Source organism: Kryptolebias marmoratus, linkage group LG20 (genome assembly GCF_001649575.2).
Source record: "Kryptolebias marmoratus isolate JLee-2015 linkage group LG20, ASM164957v2, whole genome shotgun sequence".
NCBI lineage: Eukaryota > Metazoa > Chordata > Actinopteri > Cyprinodontiformes > Rivulidae > Kryptolebias > Kryptolebias marmoratus.
Window position 1 is genome coordinate 26,073,270 of NC_051449.1, and position 6,665 is coordinate 26,079,934.

The 6,665-nt window shown below is 41.1% G+C and overlaps 1 long non-coding RNA gene across 1 annotated transcript; it reads left to right on the forward strand.

Annotated features, from left to right (window-relative positions):
- Positions 1-3,367: 3,367 nt before the first annotated feature.
- On the forward strand, positions 3,368-4,340 carry LOC112449775. Its single transcript, XR_003038310.2, has 3 exons — positions 3,368-3,516; positions 3,586-3,662; positions 3,727-4,340. It is a non-coding gene; the product is annotated as an uncharacterized LOC112449775 (long non-coding RNA).
- Positions 4,341-6,665: the final 2,325 nt, after the last annotated feature.

The following is a 6,665-nucleotide window of genomic DNA, read 5'->3' on the forward strand; positions in this document are numbered from 1 at the left end:
CTCTCCAACTTGATTGCTGGGAAAGTCCTTCAGAAGACGTTACATTAAAGTTTAACGTTTATTCAAACACCATTAGTCAATACTCATACAATCATAAAACCAGATGCATCTAGGAGACCATCAATGGCAATGAGATATGCATCACCTTGAAAACTTGTCAAGCCATCACCCCAAGATTGTATGAAGACACAAAATGTTCATGTCCCTCATACTATTATTTATGGTAAAGTTACACAGACTCGATAAGTAACATGAACATGATATGAGTTAGGACTGCCACAAACACCTCATTTTATTTTAATAATCTATTGACTAATTTATAATCTAAACAATTAATTTTTCTTTAGCAATCATAAACAATTTTGTTTTACTTAATTTTATTATTAACAAATAACTTTGTCATTTTCTAACCCTAAAGTACTTAAAGTCAATACTAAGTTGAAGGATCTTGTACATTTTACAAAATAAAACGTAAACAAAGAGTGAATTAAAATTCAAGATATAGGACTTCCGGCTTGATGAACATGGAGTGAGGACGTGTCGTCTCCCAGCTCCCAAGATTTTGTTTTTTTAAAACCCACCTTCTGCTACCCCAGTCGGACATCCGTCGTTGAAGAGCTTGCTACATTTGTGTGGTAACATTCCAACTTCAGCATGCCACCTAAACCATCCAAATTGAACGAAAAAGCCGAGCCCGAAGTCACCGTTAGCAAGACCGACCTTGTAGCCTCATTAGCAGAGCACAGGTTTTGTGAGGATCTGGGTTTGGCTCCGCCTTTTGAGCGGCGCCACTAATCCTTACTCTACAGGTGTTCCAGATTCTACTGACGAGACCATCCAACATTTAAGCAGCAGGCTGAGATCTGATCCTCACTGGAGCATCGAACCTTCTGGGTTAGATTCTCCGCCTCAGCGTCTAACCTTGATTCCTGCTCCTAGTGTTAATTACGTTCTCTGTTTTGCCTACGTCTTAGGTTTTGCCACGCCACGACTACGGACCTTAAGGACAACTTACCTGGAACCATTCTGATACCTACCTTGCTGGAACTGGCTCGTCACTCCTGGAACAAACTGGAACCACTCCTCCTCTCCTCGGCGCCGCAACTCACCTCCTGGACCTGTAAGAAAACAAGAGACATTATTATCACCACCTTGCAAACTTCTCTGACCAGAATCGTACCTGAGACTCACCCAGCTTCTCCTTACCTTACAGACTACTCCCGAGACCTGCTCACTGTATATAGCTTCACCTGTAAATAAAACTCACTTACCTTTATTTACGTCTCCGTGTCTGGTTTCGGCTTCGCTCTTTGGACAATATCCCTGTGTATATGACAGGTTTACCCTAAACTCCGAACTAAAAATATCGTTTAAAGAGATTAACGAGAAACTTGATGTAACCCAAGAAACTATAATCAGTCATGACCAACGTTTAACTTCGCTGGAGGAAAACGCAGAATCTCTTCATCAGCGTCTGAAGACCTTGGAGAATAGTCAGGGGAGGCTACATGCTGAAAACGAGAAGCTAAGGGCAAGGCTAATGGCACTTGAGGGGAGAAGCAGAAGGAGTAATGTTCGGCAGTGTTGTAGTCAAGACCACCTAACCCGAGACCAAGTCAAGACCAAGACCAGAGTGAACCGCGACAAAGACAAGACCAAGACTTTCAGAGTCCGAGACGCAGTCGAGGCCAAGACCGAGGAAAGTTGAGACCAAGTCAAGACCAAGACCAGCGCCAGTATGTGACAAAAAAATGTGAAACATGATCAAATTCCCTGAAATTGATCTGAAAGATCCACATTCATATAAAAACACCTAGTTATTTAACACACAGAGCTGGAATAAATATAAACATCTTTATATAGTACTTCTGTGTATTAATCACAGAATTTCAAACAATTAATCAAAGTTGATCAAAATAGTATTTTCTCTGCCTTTCATGAACAGTACATACATTTATGCCGTTTTTAAACGTGCAATTTCAAAACGCGCTTTTTCAAAACTGCAAATGTGTAAAGCTAAAAAAATGCCAATCATTTCTCTCGTTTACAGATTAAAGCTACATAATATAACTTTTCTTAAATAAATCTATATCTGTCACCATGTTGTGACAATATGTTATGAGACAGATAATTTGTGGAAAAAAAGATTGATCTCCTTCACTTCTTCCCTGAGCTACTACTGACATCTGCAGAAATACAAACCCCACTGAAATACATGCACAAAAGCCTGACTGACTTTTGTCAGTGCTAAGACCCTGTTGCTGGATCAGATTAATTGTTTTTGACCAAGCAGTGTATTTCTCTAGTTAGCATTGGGAACATGGAGAAAAGGCAGAGGAGCTCAATATTTTCACAGCTTTCATAGCATACTGTCACAACATAGTGACTTAAATATGTAAAAAACCTATATAACTTTCATACAGATATTTTTTAATCAAAGTTGCATACTGCAACTTTAACTTTGTTGTTGAATGAATGTAGCAACTTATACATAACATACATAATAAAGAAATCTGACATTCAGAGGCCCAACTGCATGTGTTTCAAAAATAAAATTACACAACTGGAAGCAGTTTCATAACATGCCAAAGCTTTAGAAAACTGCAGTGGCAAAACTCAAGAACAAGGATAACCATGTAGTTAAACAGTGGTTGAAATAAAGTAGATGATACATAAAAGGTTACATGGAAATTAGTTTAAAGTAAGGTTTCATTGCACTTCAGAAAGATTAGAGACTGCAGCATTTTTGCACCTAACCGTTGATGATGGGGTCTCATTACGATGCCTCCTCGACTAAAAACCCTTTCCACTGGTGCAGAGGAGGCAGTGACTGATAGCACTTTCAAAGCCAAATTGTGCAGTTGAGGATATTTGGACTGGTTTTCTCCCCAGAAGGCAAGAGCATTGTCACTGTCACAGTCTTTAATATCATTGAAGTATTTGGTTAATTGGGTTGCAATACTTGAATCCTGGACAGAGGAGCTGTGCTTCTTATGTGCCTTGTAGCGTGACAGAAGATGAGGGCATTTGGTTGGTGGCGAATCACTGGCTGGATCCACATTCATGGCTTCTGAGCACTTGTCATTTGTACTGTCCATCATGTTCTCCACCCCAAGGATCAACATGTCTGAAAAACACAAACACAATGACTGTGTTAGATTTCAAGAACTTTGAGTGTACAAAATAATGTTTATGACAAAAGTAAACAGATGAAATGCAGACTATGAATTCCACTTTAGGATTTGTTAAGGCTTTATGTGCTACGAATTTGAAACATTTTAAGATTTATAATTTTGCAAATAACACTTTTTTTTCAGCAAAGAAAAATGTATACCAATGTAGTGGTATAGTAATTCCACAAATAGTTTCCAGGTGAGGAGTTCCGGTTCTGGGGAGGGGCGTGGTGTATATAAGGGAGCTGAACGCTCATTCAGGATGTGTCGTCTTTGTTTTCCCACTGTGTGGTTTGCGTCTGGTGGACTCTGGCAGCGGAAAGCAACAAATCGCTGGCTGGTGGTAGGTTTTCTCCCTCTCTGTATTTTAGCCGATCGTGGTCAGAAAATCTCAATTAAAGTGTGATTATAGGTAAAACCGCCTCAGCGCTACCCTCCTCTTCCTTGGTCTGCGAGTGTGTGTGTGTGCGCGTGTTTGTGGATCGGCAGGTAAGAGATTAACACTCATTTAAGCTCCGGTTTCTTTTAATTTTAGTGACTAATCCTTTTATAGTCCCCACAGTTGGACCATTGCTGCTCTGTCGGTGTGCGTTTCCCGGATTTGTGCCGATTTGCTCTGCTTTTATCTACGTTCATCTCCCGGATGTTGTACGCCACTGTTTTTGAGGTTTGACTGTGGTGCTGTATCCGCCTGCATTGAAGCGTTTGGGGCGTGGCAGCGGCGCCCATCTCATCTCCCGCTGTGGCGTGACAAGAGGGCCACACCGGGTCCTGATGTTTTAATTTGTTTTGTCTGATTTCTATTTCTTATTTTGTTCCCTTGTTTTTCTTTATTTAGCCCGGGCTGATATTCTCGTTTTTATTTAACTGTTTGTTTTGTTTCTGTTTGCAGCTCCTGAGGTCCGGTGTTGGTGTGGTGACGGCGTCTCCCCCGTTTGCGTGCTGTGATTCTTGAGTTTGGGTTGTCTCACTGTGTCTGGTGTTAATGGGTTGTTTTGGTTTGCGGTGCTTGGTGGATGTCGTCCCATAGCGCCCCCTCCGGCCGGTAACCTCAGCTGCTGCAGTTTTTTTACTTTCTTTTATTTATTTTGATTCGGTGTCCTTCTTAAAAGGACTAATTCGTTTTAAAATGAACATTTTTTAGGAGAATTTAATAAAACTTCTTTTATAATTGTGAACTGCCTCAGATGTTTTAAATTTTCGCACAACTGAACCTGTGTGCCTCAGACAGGAGGTAATATTCTCTGGGTGAAATTCCCAGAGTGGCGTTGTTGAGCAACCTATTGGAACTAAAATCCCATAAAATCTAAATTTCCGTCTAGTGATGCCACACCAACCTGTCAGTGTCTTCTTCAGTTCATCTCTGAACTTCTTCACTGATGCTGCCTTTCCGCCATTGGTAACATCTAAATCCACCCAGCTTAAGCCAAACTGTGGATCAAGGATGGTAGCAAAGAAATACACATCGAGGTTTAAAGGTTCCTCTCTTCCACTGTCTTTGGCCATGTTTGTTTTTGTAAAGATTCCAGAAAATCTTTTCACCAGAGACTCCTGGAGGGCTCTGACCAATGGCCCACATTGGATTCGGGTCTCCTCCATCTTGAGGAGGTGTGTGTTCAAGTCCAGCACAGTTGGAACCACCATACTAATAGTCACTGATGTTTATCCTTGGGTCAGCTCTGTTGCTTCAGCAAAAGGAGAAAGGACTGCACATAGCTCCTTTAACACTGAACACCACATCCTCGTAGTCTTTGCTGCACATTTCACTGAGTGATTTGTGTTCTAGAGTTGTAAGGGCCTGTACTTGTTTAAATGTATTGTTCCAACGTGTTGCGTTTGCAGCTGGAACACTTTTATTGGTGCCAAATGCAGCCTCAAACTTATCTTTAAATTGCGAGCTGCTATGTAAAAGGGTTGCAAACTTTGATGTTTTTGTTATGGTGCGAGAAATGGTCTTGACCTCCTTCATACCATCATGCACAACTAACTGGAGAGAGTGTGCAAAGCAGGAAAGACGTTCGCCAGATGACCATGGTAAGTCAATGTCTTCCTCTGAATTAATGTCCTCCCACAAGTGCTCGTCATCTAAATTATCCTCTTCACTGTCACTGTCATCAGATTGCTGTTGGGGCATGTGTACTTTGAAAGCACATTTCATATTGGCGGCATTGTCTGTTATGATATAGCTAATTTTGTCACAAATACCATATTCCTCAGTGATCTCCTCAAAGGCAGACACAATATGCTCTCCACTATGCCTCCCTGTAAAACGCCCACAGTCTAGTAAGTAGGATTCAAGTGCATAGAAATTCTTTGATTTGTAGCACACGTGGGCAGTCACCTCGAGAAAGGAGCGTAGCCTGCGATCAGACCAGAGGTCAGTTGTTAATGACACAGACCGCTGGGTCTTCAGTTTCTCCAAGACAGTTTCCTTGACTTTCCTGACCAATTCTGGAATTTGTCTCTCAGAAACTGTTTTTCTAGAGATTGGTGTGTATTTACTGTCCAGGACTTCAAGAAAGTGTTTAAAGTGCCCATTTTCCACGAGTGAGAGGGGCAGACAACATCCAATGATCAAATCTTGAACAATGGCTTCACTGATGGCTTGCTGCCTTGGCGATTGTGGGCTGTAGAGTTGGACTTTCTGTGTAAATAACGATATTGTTGGCTGTGTGACATCACTCTGTTGCCCTGCCTTGTATTCCAGGAACCTAATAAATAGGACATAGAAATCAGTTTATCTGGTCATATGAACATCAATTACATAAAAAAACAACCTTAAAAATAAGTAGGAACTTTACAAATGCATGTCAGTTATGTTCTGTTACGATCTGTTAACTTTACTCACTCTGCCCCTTGGTTTACTCCTGAACTCCGGTCCATAAAAGCAAAATGTCGTCAACTCGAACGACTCTATTAAAAATCTGGTCTCCATATACATAAGGACATGTACAATTCTCACTTATCGCATTATAAGCTATCAATTTCTCTAACAAAATCCGATTACTACTCTGGTCTCATTTCCTCTTACAACGGTAACACTAAGATCCTCTTCTCACTGTTGAAGAATTCTTTTCATCCCCGTGACTCTCTCCCAGCTCACTTTCACTCAACAGATAGCTGCAACTCTGTCATGCTCTTTTTTACTGAAAAAATCACCAAAATCCATCAAGAATTGTCCATTGTCTCTCCTCTTTCTACCCCTTCAGAATCTTTTACCTTCACCCAACCTTTTTCGACCTTTCACCCCCCCGAAATAGCTGACCTCATTCGAAATGCCAAGCCCACCTCATGTTCTCTAGATCCCTTCCCCACTGATCTTATAAAACTCTGTCTTCTTCCGCTTCTTCCTTTCATCTCTGCTATCATCCACTCCTCTCTCTCTGCTGGAACTATTCCAACTGTTCTCAAAACTGCTGTCGTCACACCTATCCTTAAAAAGCCTGGTCTAGATCCCAATAATTTCAATAATCTTTGCCCTATTTCCAATCT